This window comes from Hetaerina americana, unplaced genomic scaffold (genome assembly GCF_022747635.1).
Source record: "Hetaerina americana unplaced genomic scaffold, ioHetAmer1.1.p SCAF_12, whole genome shotgun sequence".
Lineage (NCBI taxonomy): Eukaryota > Metazoa > Arthropoda > Insecta > Odonata > Calopterygidae > Hetaerina > Hetaerina americana.
The window spans coordinates 180,554-204,950 of NW_027286292.1; the positions used below are offsets into that span (position 1 = coordinate 180,554).

A 24,397-nucleotide genomic window follows, 5' to 3' on the forward strand; every position below is an offset into this window, starting at 1 on the left:
ACATCAGCTTCATTTTCTGCATCACTGTGAGAGTACTGTCTTGCTCGCCACGTCTAGCAAGAGATATGGAATCTTAAATGGGTTATTTTCGAGAATATTTTCTTTATTTTCACCGTCAGACCATGGGTCACAAGATAAGAGCAAACACTGCTTCACTCGGCCTTCACTCATAAGTGTTTCTCTGTGCATTTCACCGAATGGCCTATGAATTTCAATTGCCTGGTGGTTTTTTGCTTGTTAAAGCCTTGCTGCTGAAGACACCCCACAACTTGTGGAATTTTCAATTGCAATGCATAACATTAAGTGTTCTGTGGACAGAGGAGAACCACTACAGTCTGCCCCCTACAACAGCGGGATGAGCACTGAGTGTAGGGACCATTGGTCGCCAAGATGGTGGATCCAGCCGTACTCCCAGTCACATTAGGCCGAAACATTCGTTACTTTCTGGTCATCCCTCGTACTTGATTTTTTTTCCACATGATATTAGGATGCTTTGTTATGTCCACTGCCATGTTCTTCCAACAGTCAATTGTTGTAACTCATATGAAGCTAGATGAGGTTTTGAAGTTGCTAGAAAGGAAGGCAGTTCAAGCAAGGCATCTCCGTACAAAAACCAATCTTCTGCTCATTTCAGTGACCTGGGGAACTCACTTTCAAAATGGCACAAGTTGCATAAGTTCAGTTGTACACATTTTTTGTTTGTATTTACTGTGTGTGGTCATTTCTTGAGAAAACTTGAGTGAAATGTAACTATGTGGTTTCCTTCAGAAATGGAGATGCAACATCCTTTAAATTTTACCCTGAATTTGTAATGTATCATGTGGATTTGTGCCAATGCATTAATATTGCTGTAAGATTATTAATTTAATATACAATTGTAGGGTGAAAAAGCTCCTCAGCCAAAAGCACCTGCAGCAGGTGTCACAGTGGCTAGTACTGTAACCGGAACTAAGAACACGGCAGGGAAACAATCTCTCTTTGTTGAAAGAGGAAGCGCAGGCCCGTCTACTGACCATGATGCTGAAAGGAAGCTGTTTAGTGGGGAAAAAGTAGGTGGTGCTGTGCACATAAAAAAGGAAGTATGTTGAATAAATTTTCAAATTGTTAGTTATCTTGGTAGAAAAATAACGACTGAGAAAAATGCCTAGCATGTATAAAATGTTGAGTGGGCAAGCAAATTATAAAAATACCGTATATATATTCCCTTGTGTGCAAAGATTTCTAGCGATGTAAATATTTTATTGTTGTAAGTAGTTAAATGACACAGGGTTAGTAATGGCCCTATTCATATTATGATATTCCACGGACTTTTCATCTCTCTTATCCCGCAAACATTTCATATTTTTTTACATTAATATGTGCACGAGATTTTCTTTTTAAGTTATTTTCAGCTTGTACCTGATTCTTTAGTCTACATGATATTATAAATGTATGCGATGCGATGTAAATATTTTATTGTTGTTAGTAGTTAATTGACACAGGGTTAGTAATGGCCCTGTTCATATTATGATATTCCACGGACTTTTCATCTCTCTTATCCCGCACACAATGCACATTTTTTTACATTAATATGTGCACAAGAATTTCTTTTTAAGTTATTTTTAGCTCGTACTTGATTGTTTTGTCTGCATGATATTATGATGAGGTAGATATATTTCGGGGAATGTGATGATCCTGTGGCTATCGTACTGGCATCCTAAAGGTTTCAGGTTCAAATATTAGAGGCGGGTGATATTTTCATTGGTATCCTGGGGTCTGCTTGAGGTACTTTGTGGAGTACTTGCAGTGAGTATGCCATCCGTTGATATGCACATTAAGCTGAAGACCCCTCGTCTTTAAGAGTGGGTTGATGCCGATGCCGTGTTTCTCTCCGCCCTTCTTCCTTTCTTGCCCTTCCCTGAGTGCACAAATGACTTCGATTGTCGGTCACTTCTCACGAAAAATTCTACTACTAGTTACTTCTCATTCAAGCCCTACAAGTTGTAGGAATAGGTAAATTCTTATGGTGAGTTGCTTGTTTTTTTATCTCATAAATTTCTTCCAGTTGGATATTAAATATTGTATTTGTGAAGCCATTGGTTCTGGAGTGAGTAAGTTGGTGAATAAGAAATAGGTGAGAAGATGAGGATGTAGCAACACTCTTTTGGCATATCTGTTGGGGTGGGAGTACTAATTAATAGTAGTAAGCAGTGATGGAAGTAGTGCGCGATTGTTTATGCCGCCCTAGCTATCATTTGAATTGTAAAATTCATGAAGCTAACCCATTATGCTATCTAAGTGTTTAAATAGAAAGTAGTTCTCAAAATTGTCTTAAACATTTTTGGAATGTTTATCAGTGGAGGGCAGGATTGAATCTGGAACACTCACGTGATGGTTATTTTGATCAACCAATCTTCCAGCCGTGCTGATTTCAGATTACAAATGTTTTTTTTGTGTATGAGTTTAGGAATGGATTGAATACCTATCCATAATATCTTTTAATTAAACTAAAATCAGTCAAGATCAGAGAGGGTGTCCATATCTGCAACATATGTTATTCGAGCCAAAATTAACAGCGCAGTGTTTCAGTAATTCTTTAGAAAAAGAGAAATGGCATTGTTAATACTCATTTCTTGTTAAATTGCTTTCAAAATTTCTGCTACATTTGGTTTCTCTTTATTTAGTCAATAGAAGGAACAAATTTTTGTTTACGTAGCAGTGATAGAACACTTTTAATTGACAGGCATAATGCCAAAAGAGATGAAAGCAGATTTGGGCGAAGCTCATGGCACATCTGCTCCAGTGTTAGCAAATGCTTCCAATTATTGAAATGGCTTAAAATGTGGCTATACATCCACAAATAATGATCACATCGGGTTTGTCCAGTGGAATAGACTTCCTCTGAAATAATCGACAAAATCTACGATAATGTTTTGAATGATTGACAAATCAAAATTGGAGGCATATCATAAGTTACAGCGCTTTCTATTTTACACGAAAATTTTGTGTGAAAAAAATTTCAGCAGGATATGTTAGCTAACCATTCTCTGTGGTGATAGCTGTGGTCTAAACATGGATTAACTACTGCAGTTAAGAGAAAAAGGATAGTGGAAACAATGTGTTTGTAAAGGCAATCTGACTCCAAAGTATGAGAGGGCTGAAATGGACGAACAAGGTGATGGCCTCTGATTTTTGGAATGCACAAGGAATCGTGTATGTTGATAACTTGCTGTGTCTGCCCGATTGTATGTATTTGATGGGATATGTAGGCTGGACTTGCCATGTATCATTTTGAACTTGGGTGTAACCAGTCAGAGACCATTCTTTGCAATTCTTGCCTCTATATTTACAAATTCTCCAAATTAACCTTTTAAAATGAAGAGAATGCATCAGTTTGATATAATCTTTTCAGGGGGATATTCTGATGGAGGAGAAGAAGCGGAAATGTGATGATCCAATGGGTGGCGACCTTAGTGAGTAATTATGTGTCATTGATAAATTATTAATGATTTAATCTTGATTATTCCTAATGCACTGAATTGTGAAATGTATGCTGTGCCCATTCGAAGAGAGGTGGTTGACGAATTCCAAGAACCTTATTTTTTAACTGCTCTTGATCAAAATGTTAGCCTTTCTTTGATCACTGTTGGCATTGAATAGTTCATGTCCAAAAGAATAATGCTATCAATGTAGTACATTGTGTCAAATATGTGTATCAAATTAATGCTTAATGTGTGCAACAGTATGCTGCCACAGTTAACACTAAGATAACAAAACTTGGTTTTAGGGTAGTTGAAGAGCAGTAAGGTACTTGAAACTCTTTGGATTACGAACCATAAGTTTTTGGGAAATTGGGCATCATGTCTAATATTCTGGTTCAAGGCTTTATTAGTTTCATCCGTAACGATTTTGCATTTTTAATTTTGTTTGTTTATCTGAGCATGATGTTCTATATGTATATATTTCTGCATTATCAATTGCAGGACGTATTGAGGATGATAATGCAACAGTGGTGGCAGATGAAGAAGGAATTGACTTATACAGGCCACCTTTAGCAATTGTAAGTTTTTGTCACAATACTGTGTCCTAATGTGATTAATTAGTTTTAATAATTGGTTTGTCTTAGTAATCAGTAGCTAGTTCTTTATCATCTGCATGATCTTTTTCTGCTGGCATTATCCTGAAAATTCCTCAGGAGATTGATGGCGGCTGTTGTTGGCCGATTCTGTGTGCATGCTAGATCAGCCATGGTCACACCTAGTTCTTGCTTTTCTAAGAATTTACTTTTCAATCAATTGGCTATATTTAAACCCTTTTGATGTAGCGGACCAATTTATTGGCTTTTGCATCTCTAGTAAAAAGTGCGGATGGCTGATATATTGGCCCAAATGTAAGCTATCGTTTAAATCGCTCTAGTTTATTGAATTTTTATTGCCACTTGTGTATTGTTTCTTGTATCATAAATATAAAGCCTCTGCTTTGTATAATTGTTTTTTCTCTCTTTTGTATACCTTTGGGTTAATTACTCTGTTTATGGTTTTTCTATCTCTTGTAAGTATAAATCTTACACTAATTTTTACATTGAACTGTTTACGTGTGGGGAAGTGCATTCTAATGGTTTGCTTGTTTCTTTTGCTAAGTGGTCTCTTCTGTATTAAATATTTTTAATTCTGCACACTTTTGAATGCTTAATGATGAATCTGCTCTGATACCAACTGCTAAGACTTAGGTGATGCGATCTTAGTGAAAGCATTGCTATGCAAATATATTGCTTTTCCTTTTCTTCCGTCCTAGGTAATCATTTAGGCTGTTTGTAATGTGATGGTATTGTAAGCATTTCTCTTTCTAAATCAGCCTTTTTCTTTTACTGCCTTGAAATGGAGTGTACATTGTGGATAGCATGTGATGAACACAATTCTCTTTTGGCATTGAGTTGTGGTGCTGTTTTTCTCATACAAGGTAGTGGTGAAATCATACGGGGTTTTGAAAAAATATTTACAGTTTTATTTTTCCTATGAAGAAAACAGCCCAACAACAATGATGACTAAGCACAAATACACTGCAAGAATCATTGAGTCTGTTGAGATGGAATGCCTCAGGGGTTGGAGTGTTGCATATCTCCTCGTGTAAGTAGATCAAACACTAGACTGGAGTGTCTATTCAAGGTAAAAAAAAGAATTGTGCAATTTGTGGTGGAATACAGGGTGCGTTCCAAAAGTAATGCAATTTTTTTAATTTATGAACAGATTTGAATGAACACGAAATTTTCTTCAAATGACTGTCTTTGGCGCCTCGCCACATTTTTTTCCGGCAACTGCCATGACCGGTATGTGCCCTGAAAGGCATCTTCGGGGACCTCTTGCAAGGTCTTCGTGGCAGCTGATTGGATCTCTTCTATGGATGAAAAATGGGTTCCTTTCAGGGCTGCCTTAATACGAGGGAAGAAAAAGAATCCTGCTGGGGCAAAGTCAGGGCTATAAGAGGGGTAGGGTAGCATTAGCACATGATGTTTGGCCAGGAACTCGTGCTCTTGTAGAGCATTGTGGCAAGGTGCGTTGTCATGGAGTTGCCAGGTAGCAGAGATGTCTTTTCTCGTCCTGATGACCCTTTTTCCGAGTCTGTCCAGCACATCCACGTAGTAGGCAGCGGGAACTGTATGTCCTGGAGGAACAAACTCCTGTGCTGTCGAACAAGAAAATGATCGTTGTTTTCTCTTTTGATTGCTCATTCTTGCCTTTTTGGGCTTGGGGGACTGTTCGGTGTGCCACTCAAGAGCTTTGGGGTTTTGTTTCTGGGTCTTATTGAAAAATCCAGGTTTTATTGCCAGTGATGACGCGGTCCAAATAATCAGGTTCATTTTCAATACTTTGCGAGAGCTCACTTGAAATTTCCACTCAGGTGGTCTTTTGGTTGTCTGACAACACCATGTGCACGAGCTTGGCGCACACTTTCATCATCGCTAAATCTTCAGTAGCAATGCGAAACACAACAGCAGACTTACACAGTAGTAAGTTCAGTTCATTGGTTTAATGGTCACCATCTTGATACTCAATCAATGGCCAGAGTCCAACAATTATCAAACACGAGCCACATTGGCGTCGTTTTTCCTGGTCGATGGCCGCCCAGAGTTTTGTTCATCGTGGACCTCTTCCCGGCCCTCCTTAAAGGCCTTTAACCACCTTGAAACTTGTGAGTTGGTCAGAGCAGAGTCCCGGTAAGCCTCGGGGAATCATTTTCTTTGTGTCCTCGAGAGATTTTTTCAGCAGAGCACAAAACTTAATCGCATGATGTTGCTTGATCGTCAATTTAATTTTTTTCTTGGCACGGTCAGTGTGTAGAAGTTAGCATTAACCTACGCCCTGCCACTTCCACAGCTTGGAGAGCCCTGAGAATGGTTTTGAAGCAATGATTAGAGTTCCCCCCTCTACTACCTGCTCCAAGGGGTTCGATCCCACTCCAACCAATAGGAGCAGGAGCGGCAAGGGAAATTTGATTGCATTACTTTCAGAACGCACCCTGTTTACATCCAGGAGAGAGAGAGGTCGCAAACAGTATGCATAAATTATAAAAAAAGGTGTGGAGATGCTAGATGAATGATTGAACAACACCTTTTAGAACAAACTATTGTGCAAAATGTGTCTTTACAGTGGCAGACGGAAAGTTATGCTCCTCAAAAGTAATTCTTTATTTTTTGTAATGTTTTTGCATGTCTTTTTGGTTAATTTTGTTTAGTAAAAAGTGTTTTCATTAGAAAATGTTACATATAATGTATTACTATTGTTTCCCTAAATCAAATTTTATTGCTAAAAAATTGTTCCTGTTTAGTAGACGGTTACAATTCCAATTCTTTTGTCAGACAATGTAAATTTCATGCCTTAATGTTACCTAATTCAGTTACTCTTCAATCAAAACAACTGCATGTGGATATCTTTGAAAATGGCTTCAAGATATTTTTTTCCCTCAGATGATACATTTGATTAATATACCCTCCACATATTTTGCTTGTACTGCTGGCTGAACGCGGCACTAAGAGGGTTAATAATATCATGGTGACTCCTATCGCTTTTTCCTCTGGGACATTTTTGAAAGTCTGAGCAAAGAAATCAGAAATAATATGACTGAACTCTAGCTGGGAAAAATGTGTGACAACAAGCAATACTGAGATATTACACAAATGAGTCCTCTGAATCAGCAAGCATGCAAATATTCCAGGAAATCCCTCCTCATCATGCCTTATGCAAAAAGTTGTGAAGTGAGTTATGTTAAAAAAATATTCTTACTGATTTTGTGAATTATTTGCAATTCCATGTGCTCATTGGGCATGGTTCAACTGTATCTCGGCGACTCGTTGTATTTTTCATTGCATCTTTGTTTTGACATCATAGAAGCATGAGAATTGTTATGTTTAGATATACTTTGCTTTGTTTAAATTTAATTGCATTTGATCAGTTTGATTTCTTTTGCAAAATCCACCCTGTGGTAACCATCACATTAAGTTAACATTTATTTCCTGACTCCAATCACCAAGCTAGCAACTTACTTCATAAACTCCCACATGGTCATTAGGATGTATTTTTTGTTCTTCTCTGTGACCAGGTCCAAAGTACAAAGTTAGTATAAGAAGTATCTGGGAGAGCTTCTGAAAAGTAATTATTTCAGGTGATGTTGTAATGCCTAAAAATTCCTCCCGTGTACTTTCCTTGAGCGTCGACACACTTATGCTGTGGGCTTTTCCGTGACTCAAAGGTTCCCTGGTAGGTGGTGCCTGGAATGTCCTTGAGGGTATGCGTGCAAGCTTCTTTGATGGCACTCGGTCCTATGGTGGTGTCCTTTGAGGGACGAGTTCACTTTTGGGAATTGGAAATTGTCTGTTGGTTCCAAGTCGGGACTTTTGAGTGGGTTGGGGAATTGTCGAGATGCCATTGCAGAAGGGCTTCGCAAGCAGACACTCGACTCAGCTCTTGGTCATCTGGCTAGACCTTCAGGACAAGTTTAACACAGATCATTCACTTCACCAAATTTTCAGAGATAATGCATTGCACTGTAATCTTACCAATGCTAACACAATCCCAGATCATGTGCACATTTAAGCAATGGTGTGAATTCATCCTTTTAAGGTCATGTTGAGGTCATTGGATCTTGGTGTAGATCCAGAGCAGGACTCGTCCTCTACACCCTCATAGCCATCTTTAAGGAGCTTGTGCCACTTAAAAAATATCAGTTTGTGTCATGTTTTCATCTTTGAACACTTAGCAAATCATGCTCAACGTCTCCCTACCCAAATTCTCCAGTCCAACAAAACATTTGAGAGCGTACCGCTGTTCAATCGATCCCTGTGTTTTGCACTGGCACCGAGTCACTCGAAAGAGGTCCACTAAAAACGCAATCTAGCATAAAGGAACACTGGTAGGTGATAGGTGCTTGGAACTTGTTGAAGATTATACCCTCAAGCACCGAGCCTGCGTGTTGGAAGCTTGCTGCCACATGCGTTCACGTCAGAAAAAAATTATTCTCAATACTTTTTTTCTATACCATATATATCTTTACCGTTTCAGTTTGGGTTCTGCCATGGTCATGTAATAAATGCATCTAGTGGGAAGGTTTATAGAAATTTTTTTAATGCACATATTATTATTGACAGGTCCTCTCTTTTCTATAATCTATCCATTCTTTACCTCTGTGAAGATTTTAGTCCATATCCCTTTAATGAGGGTTTCCACTTCATCTGGAAATAAGGGGATCGAGATGGTGCGGGGGCTAACGTACTGGCTTCCCACCCTGAGGGCGCGGGTTCAAATCCCGGCGGTGTTGAATATTTTTCAGAGGTATCTCGATCCCTACTAGCGGTGCTTTGTGGAGGGCACTTTGAGTGAGTACGCCGTCCGTCGGATGGGACGTTAAGCCGCGGACCCCTTGGCGCCTTTCGTAAAGAGTAGGCTAATGCCGACGCCGGGTTTCTCTCCACCCTTCATCCTTTCCTGTCCTTCCCCTATGGCGCAAATGACCTTAGCTGTCGGTCGCCTCCCCTCAAAACTACTACTACTCTAGAAATAAAATATGTATCTGACTGATAGAATTTTGATATCATGGGATGAGTAGGTTGGACTTGACATGTATTATTGTAAACTTGGGTATTACCAGTCAGAGACCGTTATTTGCAATTCTCGCATCAATATTTACAAGTTCTTGACACCAGCGTTTTAAAATGAAGAGAATGCATCAATTTGATATCATTCTTTTCAGGAGGATTTCCTGATGGAGGAGAAGAAGCGGAAATTTGATGATCGAGGGAGTGGAGATTTTAGTGAGTATTTATGCATCATTGATGGATTATTTATGATTATTCCTAATGCACTGATGTGTGAAATGTATGGTGTGCCCATTTGAAGAGGGGTGTTTGACAAATTAGGAGACATTTTATTTTTTAACCGCTCTTGATCAAAATGTTGGCCTTTCATTGATCACTGTTGTCATTTCATAGTTCATTTCCAAAAGAATAACGCTATCAGTGTTGTAGGTTGTGTCAAATATGTGTGTCAAATTATTGCTTAATATGTGCAACAGTTGGCTGCCACAGTTAATGCCAAGTTGACAAAACTAGGTTTTAGGTAGTTGAAGAGCAGTATGTCCTTGAGAGAACTTGCAATATCCCTCAAGGATATATTGCGTATTTATACTTTGTATGTACCTCATATTAGTATACTTGTAGGGAAGTGGGCAATGGGGGCAAATGTAGTCGAGAGAATCCTGCTGGTATCCGTAAATTTCCAAGATAATGTCAGTATAATGTTTATTCTTGAGACATGACTCATTTAATGAATGTAAATGCCATTAATGAGGCTTCTAAGGAGAAGGGCCACAAGATGGTTCAAGTCTTGCATGAATAAAAATGATAGGTGAAGCATTAAAATTTGATATTATGCAATCATAACAAAATAAACCTCCAGAAATATAAATATGAAACCCTGTAATGTGCATACCTACCTTGTGTTTTTTCATTGAATTTCACCAGCCTATTACAAAGACTGGATATTTTGGCGATGAAGTGCCTCAAAGTATGTTATCAGAAGCAGTTCCCTTGGTGGCAGTTGTTTTCTGCTGCAAAATTACCCGTTTGATTCAGATGTAAAAATAATTGTGCCTAAAGGAAAGCAGCCTTCCACATATTGATTTGATTCACAGCCAGGCAGCCAGTGTCTAACATTGCAATAAACAACGAGGACAGTGATCTGGATAGTTTTCAAGTTTTTAGTCCTGTTGGATTATGAAAAAACTTGCAGTTTCAAATGGAACAAATTTTAAAGAAATGTATGTTCATTTTACTTTAAATGTTTAAATCGAAACAGTGGTTATGAGGTCTGTTCAAACGTTTCCCGAAACTATTTTACAGCATGCCTCCAGGGGGATATTTTTTAATCCAATTGGTGGTGTTGTGTCCATAGAAACTTCCCGCACTCCTACCGTCAACCACTTAGTTGATTAGTTACAGTCATCAATATGACTGTAGTTAAAGAACATTGCTTGAAAGGGGTGTCTGTGGAGCATGGCAAGAAGTCGGACCCATGAAGTAGAGTTCTTTAATGGAGCAGCTTTGTGTTCTGTGAAATTCAGTGTAAAATTGTCCAATTCCATCATGGAAATTTTGGATGTGAAGAGTTGATTATCAAGGCGAGGATGCTATGGAACATAGGATGAGTGGTTCGGAAAGGGGCGGCAATCTGTGGAAGATGACTAGCATTCAGGAAGACCATCAACGTTTGCTGATGAGAGAGTGAACCCTCTCGTTCATGCAAATGCATGTTTGATTGTCAGGGAACTTACCGAAGATTAAGATGTTGGATTTATTCATGCTGTGGAGTCACCTTCAACTGTGTGCCTCGTCTGATGCCAGCACACCAGAAATAACATCCATTTCAAGTCTGTCAGGAACAATTTGATCGAGCTGAAGAGGATGAATTCTTCTTCTCCGGAATCATTTCAGGAATAATGGGTTTTTGTGTATGACAAAAAACAGAAGTGCAATCTTCACAATGGATTGGTGAACCATCCCTTCACTCCAGAAAAGCTTGACAAGTTTGCTCAAATGTCAGGGTGATGTAGACTGTTTTTATATGCAAAGGGGGTATTGCATCACGAATCCCTGCCTAAAGGCCAGACAGCACAGGTGTATACCTGGGGGTTATGAAACGCCTAAGGAAGAGAAATGGGCAAAAGTGGTGCGTACATAGGAGGAGTGGCAAGTGGTTTTTCTGCCATGCCAGCAAGCTGCTGTGCTATCCTTCCCACCTTACTTGCCAGTCCTGGCCCCATGTGACTTAATTCTCTTCCCCAAACTAAAAAGGCTGCTGAAAGAAAAAACATTTGACGCAATTCCAGAGAAAAATTCGATGCAGGACCTTACTATGAGCATTCCGGGACTGTTTCAACCAGTTGAAACACCTTGGGGGTAAGTGTATGTGTTGCGAAGGAGATTACTTGGAAGGGGACCCTGACCAATAATTTGTCAGTGTAGTACGTTTTTTGTGATAACTAAAGTTAGGGAAATTTTTGAACAGACCTCATATCCTTGAAATAATTTTTTTTCCTTTGGTATTAAGTACCCGCAAAATCTTTGGATTACAAACTATATTTTTTGAAAAAATGTCTTTTCTCCTGTTTGGAGACTTTTTTTTAGTTTCATCCTAAGGCTCAAATTTTTAAATATGATTGTTTTTATCCGAGAGTGATATTCTTGTCTGTTTGTGCCTTACCAGTTTCAGAGCCTTTCAAGGGTTTTATCACTGAAGTTCTTGAGCAAGATAAGGGTGAAGGATTGATCAGTCTACCATTGGCAGATGTAAGTCCACATTTCAAATCAATCTCATTATGTGATTAATTAAAATTATTAGTAAGTCTTGTTAATCAGTTGCTAGCTCTTTGTGATTCTGCATGGTCTCTTACTGCGGACATGTCACTGAGAATGTGTCAGGTCATTGAAATATGCAGTCAAATTGGTGTGGTGTTCAGTGTTGTGGATGTTATTGCGAGGCAGCATGTCTGTCAAAAGCGTCAATGGGTGTGCTTCTCAAAGAGGCCTTTTTTTGCTTTTTTTCAGTCCCAGCTGTGGTGGGACCAAAAAAAGGCACAAAAAATAATGCATTTTTTCTCTGGTAATAGTTGGTGTATGATATCAGGGTCACAGGAAAAAACCCACCTTTAGTCACCTGTAAGCAATTTTATAGAAAATCATTGTTATTTAAAGTGCCATTGTGGTTGCGGGGATGTCTTTGTTCCTCTGTCCAGATATTGGGGATAAATTTTCCATCATTAGAAGTCTTGAAGTTATTGATAATAATAACAGGTTAATATTAGTTTTTGTAGTCTGAATGTCAGAAAAATGTTCACAGTCGTCCTTGTTTGCTGCCATTAGAAGTGAATGAGAAAACTGTGGGACCGTCCATGTGGCGTTGATGGGAATAATATCTCCCGAGTTGCTGAGAGCCAATGTTAGAGAGGGTTTTGTATTTGAAGGCGTTAAAATATTTCACGAGTCATACTCGCATGTAAATGAGGTAAAGCAAAGGTCCAATTGGTGTTATTTCCACCAGCATGTAAAACTTGGGAATCACCCTCTTCTGGAAAACTGGGAATTTGGTGGATATTCTGGTCTATAAAGAATGAAGGGCACACTTCACTTCACGGGAAAGTTCTTAGCCTCTCAATTGCGGGTGTATTCATGAGACTTGTTAGATATGCCTAGGTATTCTTTGTTCTTCACAAATACTGTCATGTTTGACCCTTAATTAAGAGACATTGTAATGGAAACAATTGTTTTGCAGCAGGAGGTAAGGACGAGGAGTCATGTAGGACTAAAGTCTCTTTTACATGGAACTCAAGCAGTTGGTACTAACACCTATAAGAGGAAATAATGTACTTGATCTATTAGCTAAAAAGTTGTTGGTAGGTGTCCTAAATATTGCAATGGTTATAGTGACCACTGTGTAGTGTAATTGAAAGTCAATGTGATAATTGGGAAAAGTTAGATACTCAAAAGAAAGATTTACTTGTTCGACCGGGTTGATTATGATGTATTAAGGCGAGGGTCGTAGCAGTCTTCAAGGATTATTTTAAGAGTGTAGTAGCTGCGGAGAACGTGAGTGAACATGTGTGGTACCTTGCTTGTGTTATGCAGTCTGCGTTAGAAAAATACATACCTAGGAAGTTAAAAAGTCAAGAGGGTGGAACCTAGATGCTACAAGTACTCGAAAGCAAAATGGCATGGTATTTGAAAATAAGGAGAGCATACAAGGACAAGTGTAGCTATAAATGAAATTTAAAAATATAAAACAGGTAAAGCATTAGCTAGGAAAGCATGTCACCAGGCGCAAAAGAATTCAAAAATAATTAAGTAAATATCTGGACAATAACTCATAAGCACTTGAATCCTATTCATGGGAGGTTGAGGGAAATAAGTCGACAGTACCAATTTAAAATAGAAATGGGGAAAAACAGTGGCAGTAGAGAAAAAGTTAGTACACTAAACCATTGTTTTCATTGCACTTTTTAATCCCCCGCCGGAAAAATTTTGAGTTGCTACCTGATCACTTCCATGAGCCTGTCTCTGAAATTGTGATGTCTTCTCTTGGAGTTAAATGGCATCTTACAGATACAAGTCCAAACAAATTCGGTAAAATCCCTGCTCCCTCATCAAATCCCTGCTTGTGTGTAAATAATGATGGTATCCGAATTGGTTTTGTATTTATAATATTTAATACATCCTTAAATGATCACCTAGCACCCAAGAACTGGAAAGTAGCCAATGCATGCCCATGTATGAATAAGGCACAACAGAAGATGTGAGAAATTACCATCCCGTCCCCCTCCCATCTATCTCATACAAAATTGTAGGGCACGTAATTATAATTTCAACAGGCCATGAACAAAGGTTCGTAATGGATCATCTGACCAAGTGAGCAGCTCATCGGGTGGCCCACAAGGAAGTGTCCACTATTGTTCCATTTATACAATAAATACATCAGTTATCAAGTTTCAAGTAAACTGAGTCTATTTCCTGACAAAGCAATGGTATATAGGGACATTAAGACATGAATTTAAAGAAATTTTCGATGAATATTTGGTGGAAGGGTATTTCACCCTTACACCTTACCTTAAACTTACAGCACACAGGAAACCAGCATAAAAAACATAGAATCGGTAAAATATTTTGTTGTTATCATAACTAAGGACATATCCTGGGGAAAACTAGTTGACCATAGGTTGAAATAGAGGCTAAATTTACCGTGTAAATTTTAGGCAGGTTACTTATCCAAATATGTGACAGACACATCACGGGCCCCGACTAACTCTGGGAGATCACATCACCAACGTAAAATCAGGGAGAAAAATGGTGGATTGGATAGATTTAAAATGCTGTTTTTTCCTCATACCATAAGAAATCAAAATGGACATTACAGCAATCACTCAGGAGATGACTGGCATTTGTAGTGTATATATTTTGTCGATATCCTGAATGTTATTTTTGTATTTGATGGTCCCATCTTTTTAACAGTTCTCCTGCATGATTTGAATATGCAAGGTCCGTCCCAAAAGTAGTATGACTGAGTTGACTAAAGGAATTCATTGCCAGAATTGATGAATTCACTCAAAAGTCTAGGAAGCAGCACACTTTTGCATCCACATGCCACTTCCAGCAAGTTTTCCATGACTCGTATGCCTTCTGGAAGGCGGTGCCTGGAATGCTGCTGAGCTCCCCGGCCTGTTGTAACACTTCCATCAAGCCATGGCATCCTTTCAGCAAGGATTTGAGGTGGGAAAGAGGAAGAAGTCTGGTAGGGGATTGTCTAAAAAATTTAAATCCTCACTCACATGTTCAAGAAGCTCTTGGTATATACACAAGCGAGTTTCCTTTTATTCGTTCAAGAGCACTTACAGCACCCACTTCGCATACACCTTTCGCATGCCCATGTTTTCGGGCACCAATCAATGCACATCACTTTAAGGGATGGAGGGAAGTTCTTCAGAAACTATGCAAACATTCAATCTGCGATCCCTGTCCAAGAAAGCCTTCACTGTAACAAGTTCTTAGTCAATTTTTGAGGTCAAAGGATGTCCTGAACGTTCGGCATCTATAACATCTTCTCTGCCCTCCCGAAACAACTTGTGCCTCTCAAAAGCACCCATTCTATGGCGTTAACACCATAAGCTACCTTGAGCATGTCCTGAGTCTCTTTCCTGGTTTTGCCCAGTTTCATGCAAAATTTGCTGGCGTAGTGCATTTCCAATAATCAGCTCAAAACAGAACGTAATGAGGTTACATTGTGAGGGTTTCGAAAACCAGCAATCCACACTCCAGATAGGCCAACTGCCACAGGCCTCCTGCCTTTCCGGAGACTCCCCTCCCTTGAACCTAGCCAGAGAAACCGCCGTCCATCCTTCCGTTTACCCAGGAAAAAATAAGTCCTACTTCTTTTGAGACGGACCTTGTACATATCTTGTTATTGAATATTGTTCCATATAATAACCCCTTTTTGTGTGATTAACTTAGTTTAAGCTTATTCCCAAACTGATATTTGTGTAGATGAGTAATGATTGTGATTTTGTATGTATGGCTTGTAACCTGACATCCCCCACCACATGCCTTGTAGGGTATAGCGAAGATGCAGATAAAATGGCCTCTACCACCTTTGTTCGATGACATTGACTTCTTATGAGCACTTAAGCAGTTAGTGAGGTGTACTACCAATCGCTCCTTAAATTGGCTTACCTTTGGTTTTTGAGGCCTCTAAAATCTCTATTGCTGCACAGTCATCTAGTACGGAAAGTAAAAATCCCTCAATTTCCATTCACTTTAGTGGTAACGTTCATTGCTATGAAGGGAAATGGTTTTCTCCTCTGCAAGCCGGGTCTGCTTTCACCAATTTTTTTGACCAGGTCCTTTAGAAGTTACGAACAGTACTCCCCAGTTATTTTTTTAACCTTTTCAAGACAATCAACAGAGTTTTCTTTGCATCCCAAAAAATGTCTGGTGTCTAACGGCGGATCCATTTTACATCCATTGTCATATATCAATGCTTAATATTACTCTGGTTTTTTGTTAAGTACATAAAGCACTGTTTGAAAAGTGTCATGTGTAATTCCTCATGCAAAATGTGACCGACACATTCTTTTGAGAGTCATACAGTATTTGCAATTTCAAGTACCTTCCTGTGTTTGTCTTATAATGTCATATCATGCATTTTTTCCAAAGATTTCTCGTGTGGTTGCACTTATCAGATGTCCTTCATTGGATCATCTCCGAGACTCTCGGGGACACGTTCAAACTCAGTTGTGCACGTTTTCACCGTGGAAATTGAAGGAGAAGAGTAGCAATACACATTTACAATCCTTGGATGATTTCGGTTGGCATTTAACCTTGTACAAAGAATTTTGTCTTTGCCCGATGCTTAGATTTTTTTCATTTATATCAATGCACACACACCAAAACTGATTCATTGGACTGCCTACAGCAAACTGCTGAATGGAATGGTGTGCCATTTCACTTGGCATCTACACTTAGCAATGTGATGTACAAGGTGAATCTGTATCCGTAGTTGTATGCATATTATGTATAAAAATGTCTACATATGCACCGTATTTCTTATTTGGAAGCGGTGCCAAAGTAAGATCATAATTGTATTCCCCTTTCAGAAGTAATTGATGCACAGTTAAATATTTTAATAAATAATAAAAATCCTAGTAATAATGGCCATTAAAATTTATTGGCTGTTTAATTTATATTTGACTAAGGTCCCATAGAACATAGATGAGATCTTACAGTTTATGAGTGCATTACTGTAAGATCATAAAAATATTGGGTACCAAGGTCTTGGAAGATACAGCTTCAAGTGCTGGTATAAATTGTCTGTCCGGTTACTCTAGGTTAGCTTACAGGGAGAGCCAACCCACTGATTACACAAATGATTGGTCCCTTTTGCTGAGCCATTGTTCTCAAAATTATTTGCTCATAATGCCAATTAAGTTAATGAGTTTTATCCGAACTTTCGCTCATTCCTTTTCGTTATATGTTTCTCGTAGACCTTTTACAGAAATATTTATTGTTTTTTTATGCTGTCAGATCAGTTATTGTTACCATAGCAGCAACTTACCTGAGCCAAATAAATTTCTCTGACACACTTACCTAGTGTGTTACGCAAAGAATGAATTTAATTATTTGTATCTTTTAATCAATAGATAATTCAATATCTGCATGAAAAAACCTGCTCTTTTTTAATTTATTCATAAATGTGCAATTTCCTGTACTCTGGTTTTTATGGCATTACTGGACAAATATGGGTAACAGTCCATAGAAAATGGGTGGGAAATATTTTGAACTATGCTAAAAGTGTCTTGAAACAGTGTTTGCTTCCAGCAAAGAATGTGGTGCGGTTGTGTACCATCTATTCGAATACTCAAGAGTGACGCTGAGTTATCTCATCTTGCTTCCAATTTTATAATTATTGAGATCTTCTAGTAAATGATTTCACCTACAAAACATAAAATAGTTATTGTTTTATAAACTAATGTTTTAATGATTATTTTTTTTAATTTCCTATGGAATGAATGTATGCCATCAGTCACAGGCCAAGTTAATTCATGATCTTTTGAACATTTTCTTTTGGGTATCTAGTAGGCTAATTAGAATCTTAGAAGCTTGTGATCATGCATTTCTCCATGCTTCATATGCAAATCCTTGTAAAATTGTGCATTTTTTCTCATAAACCAGAAATTGCATTCAATGTTTAGTGTAATAATTTCATTGTGAGTTGAATTGCCGGAATTTTAATTGATATGCTTCAAAATGGATAATAACAAACATTGTTCAAAACTATTTATATCCTGAGATTCAGATTTTATGATTTACTTTTTTATTTTATGATTACTTTTTACCTCTAGTGTGAATACTTGATATACTAAAAACAGTAATTAGATCCCTCAATTTCTGTTGATGATTGACATTTTGGCATATAACATTATCTGCATATTAATTTCTCATATTACCTTATCAGATCAACCAAAAGATCAACGCACCTAATTTAAAAAATCTAATGGTGGATGAAGAGGTTGATCTGCATGAAGCAGTGGAAGACGCATGCAAAATAGCTGAGGTTGAAGAAGCTGGAAAAGAGGTGGCCCGAGTGAAAGAGGAAGTGGATGTTAAAGAAGAAGATGAAGGGAAAAGAGTTTAAATGAAAACATTCCCAGTGAAGTTTACGGGTAGATTACAATGCGGTCATAATTCACAAAACTATTTTTAAAATTTATACTTTTAAATTTCACAAGAGTACATATTTTTTAAAATGTAGGTAAAGGAGGAGATTTTGAAGACGTTTTTATTCAGGTCCAAAAGCACTGGAAAAGTTACTCCAGTGAAACATTTGGACTCTAAAGCCTTTTTTTTAAGTAAAGTGAACATAAGAATTGTTATATCTTTAGTATTTTATGGAATATTTGAATCTGTATTGAGATAAGGTTGTTATTAAAACTGCATTTTGTCTTATTTGAGCATGAGTTATTGTCATACCTGTTTACCACCCTTATTTCAAGGTGTCTAAACATTTGCAAAGTTAATGAAAAACTCAGGAGTTGTGACATGGACCTGGGAATTTTTACTTAGCATTCTGGCCATTTTAATTTTTCGGAAATGTAATAAAAATGTTTTGCAGTGAAACTGGAGGACTTACCAAAACGAACTTGTGTAAGCCTAGACTTGTTGTTAAATTGTCCGCTGACCAATTCCAAAACAACCTGATGGTAAAGTCAATGTTGGTGTGGGCATATTAGGGAGCAAAAGGAAGAAAATGTTCACTGACATTGAAAAAAGAAACTTTCAACAAAATTCTGATGCTTAAACAATTGTTTTTTGATTGCTGCATGTTGAGTTGGAGAGGAAGGGGTAAAAATATTGGAGCCATCTTTCAGGGACCAGTGACAGCTGGGTTGGATGAAACGTATTGTGGGGAATTGGGATGTGAGTCGTCATGGTACAAGTCTTTTTGGGCTAAGAGAAGTGATCAGTAGGAAATAATGTATGTTGATCTTCCATGAAGGGTAAAATAAAGGGGGAGGAGCTTATGGGTTTTCTAAAGGGTGATTTTGACTGCAAGTAGGGCCTTTGTTTTGTGAATGCCCGTAAATGCAATAACTAGAAAAGGTTATTAAAATATTTTTGGGGTCAAGCCTCCGTCGAAAGAGCGGCTGTGTGGTCTACTGAGATCTTTGCACCTCCTCCAAATGATTGTGCCATTTATTAAAAGTGTGTGCTAAACAAAACTTAATCTACTGCAATGGTGTGTAATATTCACAATCTGAAAGCCTCGAAATAAGACCCATGCTGTCAGCCTGTTTTGCTGATAGAGACTGGAATAGGTTTGGCAAATACATTATTACTTTCATGAGTCCCTCAGTGAAAATTGCCCCTGGGTGCTGTCAATGCAGAGAGAATAGTTTCTGTGCCAGGACAGGCTTGCTAGAACCGCTTGATCACTTTGTACCATTGCTATATTGTATAAATATTGAAACCAATGTCATGTGAAGTGTGAAGTAAATATTATTTTTATTAAGCCATTCGCAATATAAAATATCCAATTCAATTTTGAGGCATCTTATTTTTACAACTGCCGAATAATACACTGCAATTCGCCGCCCCTTATTCCTCACAAACTATTCATAATCCATTGAATGCTATCCAGGCTATATATGATCATTACGGTAATCATAACAGGATGAAAGAGTTGAGCTTAGCCAAATATGTCACGTCAGGCTAAGGGTACACGGGATCTATATCATGAAATTGCACCACGTGAAACTAAGCCAAATTGCCATGAACCTCTGATGCACAACCAAACAGTAGAAGATGATAATGGAGAATGGTGCACATTTCTGTAGCTTGGAAGAAATTCTATCAGAGCAGCAAAACCATTGCTGAAAGATACAATGCCATGAGTATCTACTCTGGTAGGGCAAAAGCCAAAGTTGGCATCTAACACAGCTGAGACTAAAAACTCCAATACAGTGACTACAACTCTAGCTGTGTTGGAAATGTAGGTAAGAAATCCCCCTTCTTGACCCTTTGAAATACCCCTGAACTTCAGCGGTGTGGCAGGAACCAAAAATGCATGTTCCCCACTGGGTGTTGGGAAAAGTGTTCACTTGATATCATTTTGAGGTTGGGTGTAGAAAGTGCCCACAAATAGAATTAATTCTGTTTAAAGTGCGGCTTATAGTTTCAGCTGTGTCAGTGATGCTTCTGAAATTATGCTAGTCTGAAAGGATTGTCATTTGAGAAAATTTATCCATTGTGATTTGCCCTTCTAAAATTATTCGTGTATGTCTTCACCTTCACATAACTTTTCATTTTTTGACAATATTTTTTTACTTTTGAAAGACAAATATTTGATGCACCTATACATAGTTGCCCATGGGCACTTGAGTGTAGTGATGTTTTGGAGCCTGTTATGCAAATTTTTATTTTGATACTTCCAAATTGTATTTTATTTCATCCTGTTGATTTTTGGGGATATGGAGAAGGTATTTTTCCATCACAAGCAAAATGCACTAATTGAACAAAAATTCATTTGTTTTGTTGCATCAAATATCATTCTCTAATGGTGAGGGATTGAGTGAACTGGAGGAAATGATTGTGTAAATCGAGCAATGTATCTATGGACCTTAACAAACAAAACTTCTGGTAGAATATATTTATATAAATGTTGAATGAGGTATCGCGGTGGAAATGATGACACCTCCTAACAATTAACAATGTTTATTGTGTTAAGCAAATTACAGCCTTGATGAGGCGATCGAACAGTAATTTTTCAGTAAATATTCGGCCGTGCGGTGGCGAAGCCAGAAAAGAAAGCAGCGTCCTTTGGTTGACCACGATGGCGGCGCGCGTGACGGTCCAGAGCCAGTCGGAGAGAGTGTGTCCGAGAGTGGCTCCGGCGGCGTGGGTACGCCCTGGTGGCGAACGCCGAAACCCAAAACACTTGCCGGCGAAGGCGCGTTCGTAATGGCGCTCAATGGTGATTCAAGGGTCGAGCCGCCACATTACCCCCTTGGTTGTTTTATAGTTCCTTATGAATAGTATAGAAAAGACGTTGGAAAAATGGTGGAAACGGGAGGTGATAAAGGGGACGCGGGCAAGGAATGAGGTTGGAGAGGTGGTGGAAGCATGACAGGTTAGGTAATGAAGTCAAGACAACGAAAGATAAAGGGAAAATTATAGTTGAAATTCTACAAGATGTGACGGAAAGCGAAGGCGTCTCTCAGATCGGGTTGTCCGTTCGCCGCGCTGTGTGCGCGGTGCAGCACCTGGGGGCTGAGGGTCTGGCGGTGCAGGCAGCGTAACTGGGCGCGATGTAAAGGCGGCAGGCCGTCTTTCGTCCGTTTCTGCTGCCTCCAGCTGTGGCGCGGTGTGGTGGTTATAAATTGGTAGTTTGGATACCGTAACGTACCGTAATAAGTCCCTAGTATTCCAGAAATTATTTTTGATTTTAGTGGGCATAGAGTCCAGTGATTTCTAATACAGATTTTATTGATAATCCCTTGCCTTATCTATTTCAGGGATCGGTGGTGAAAAACTTCCTAGCCTTCCTGTGGGCCTGGTTCAAATTAACTTCCTTCCTGACCACCTACACAGTGGTCATGTTCTATGCGACTGCGCTGATTTTCCATAGGAATATTCAAGATCATTAGAAAAATGAATTTCTTTTGGCCATTTTTATTTTTTCACCAGAAATATTTCTAATTACAAGTAATTTCATAGTGTCATTTATTTGTTAAAAATAGTTCCCAGCGGGAAAATAAAAAAAATGAAAATATGTAATGCATTGTGCACTGGTTTATTTAATAAAACCACATTGAAATAAGTTAACCCACACGGAGAAAGAGAAAAGTACAACGTGGTAAAATCTCACTTAAACCTAATATCAAGTCGTCTCGGTCCCTTTATGAAATTATCCCTCACCCGAAAAGCAGTTGTCGTATTGAACCACTTAAAAACGACGAACGTGAAAATAGTTACGTAAATAGCGAAAACCGTCGAAATATACACTTTTACAGAATTGAGGAAAAAGCCTCGCATCGACCTGGAAGCTGCTCGGGGAAACCTACAAAAAACCTTCAATTTCCGGAATGACACCCCTTCTCGGGACAAGAATTGTGGATAATGGCAAATTAGTAAAAATACTCTGCACACTCCGGCGAGATAGGAAAACTATTTCGGCCGTATATTCACCAATTACATGATTGAGGTACCGGACATTTCAAAATTTTAAAATGAATCATGCGCAATATAGTAAGTTTTATGTTTCCTGAAAATGTATTTAAAAATAAGTATACATGTTACAACTATTCATTATTTTCCAGGGAAAAAATAATGTGACAATTGATATTATTACACCTACCGAGAAATGAAAGTTAATAACCTTATATGAATCGAAAGTACCACGTGAACAGGTGGAGCCACTAAGTCGTTTGAAAATCTGATACATTGTGCCATTGTGAGGATTCGTTTTGGAGTAGTCACAGTGAAAAACTTGGAATTGTGGACTTCTGGAATTTGTTCTAACTCGTTGGTTATGGTTAAACCAATTCATCGTGGCGAACTGGTTTTCGCCAAAATACGGGGTTATCCCGCTTGGCCAGCCATGGTAAATGTCTAATTACAATGACTTGTAACCCCTCAATTTGAATTTTTATTATTAATGTTTAATCTTGATAAGGTTGAAGTCGTCCCGGAGCCCGAGAACTCCAACAAGAAAAACACGAAGAAGTACACAGTAATTTTTTTTGGGACGAATGACCGGTAACTATGTAGCGTGAACTAGCTGTTAATTATGCATTTGTTTGACCACAATTTACTATACCATTGAAAGTGCATTATTCATAGCTCATTCTTGGCTTAAATACCCATATTCAGCAGTTTAATCTGAAGATACTGCGTTACAATTGGCATGAAATAGGATCAGATATACTTTCGAGATTTAAATAATGGGCATATTAGAAATACACGTAATGAAAAATGGCAATGCTAAGGATGCTGATAATCATTTAAATTTATGTAATCAATGGATTTGTTAGTAATTCAGTTTAGTATTAAGGAGAAATAAATGCCTTGGTCTATTTTTATTATACATGTAAATTGTATTTTTGAAAAAATTCCTTTAAGATAGTCATTTTAAGAATGAGGTATGTGAACATTAATTGTATTAAGTGTACGTCAAAAGTAAATGTCTCAGAAATGTAGAAAGCTTCTTGTTTTTGAAAACTGCAATCACCTTTAAACTAGTAGTAGGGTATCATTCACTTTTACCAGGGAAAGCTACTGTTAAAGAAGGGGATGCGATGTTGGTCAAAATGGGTGAAATGCACAAGATGGGTGACTTATACAATATAGGTGATAAATTCGAATTAGGGACAAATTAAAATCGGGTAACAATTTCAAAATAGGCGATCAAGTAGGAGAATTATGGTAGATGCTGAGAATAGAGGAAAAATGAAGACTTCCTGATTTTTACATCTGAAGTGTATTTTATAAGTACACCTTCCACCCTGTATCAATTACACTTCAATGGCCTCTTCTTTCTTCTTTGCCAATGCTCTCCCTCTTCTTTGTCATTGGCTGATAACCTGTAGGGTCCACAAAGGTGTATTTCATAATTACGCTGTAGGGGAGCCGCAATGAGTTGTGCCATGCCTTTGGCCAATTAACTCCCAGATTGGGCAAGGCACACATAATTAATTGTATATCGCCTTTTACTATTGTATTAAACCAAAATCACGTTGACCTTGGTGTAGGCATATGGTATTTTTATGTGGTTATGAGAGGGCCACTTTGTCATATTAATGACATTCGTGTGAAAAAATTATCTTTTTTCAAAACAAAAACACAAGGTCTGAAAAGGATGCATGCAATCATCCTAAGTAGGTAACCCTCAAATGTGAAAGTGTGAGGAACTCAACCAAGAGCTTGTAATAACAGCAAACAATCAAATATTTTATGCTTAATCTCAATATCTGTATGTTTAAACAGATATAACAGAACGATTTATAGCAATGATGATTATAACATGGAGCTGAAATTCTATTGGGTAATTTCTTTAATAGGCACTGTAGCATATTCAAGTGATCAGATTATATCAGTCCTTCCGCCATAACTGGTATAAGTTGATATTAAATTATGTGATATGAGGTCGAAAAACTGAATTTGGGAGTCCATTGGTGTTATCTTGTGCGTGATGTGCTTTATGGTAGTCAATCATCAATCCAACATTTCATAGTGTACAAGAGTTTAATGCATATCTCTTTCCATTGTAGTGGACTTTGCTCCTCCGTAGACTTGTTTCCTTATGTTGAGAATAAGGAGAGGTATGGAAAAAAG

General features: G+C 38.2%; 1 long non-coding RNA gene across 1 annotated transcript; it reads left to right on the plus strand.

Annotated features, from left to right (window-relative positions):
• The first annotated feature begins 4,004 nt into the window (after nt 1-4,004).
• LOC139685626 (uncharacterized) lies at nt 4,005-11,784 on the plus strand. The gene is made up of 3 exons (XR_011700203.1): nt 4,005-4,039; nt 9,223-9,283; nt 11,733-11,784. It is a non-coding gene; the product is annotated as an uncharacterized lncRNA (long non-coding RNA).
• Nucleotides 11,785-24,397: the final 12,613 nt, after the last annotated feature.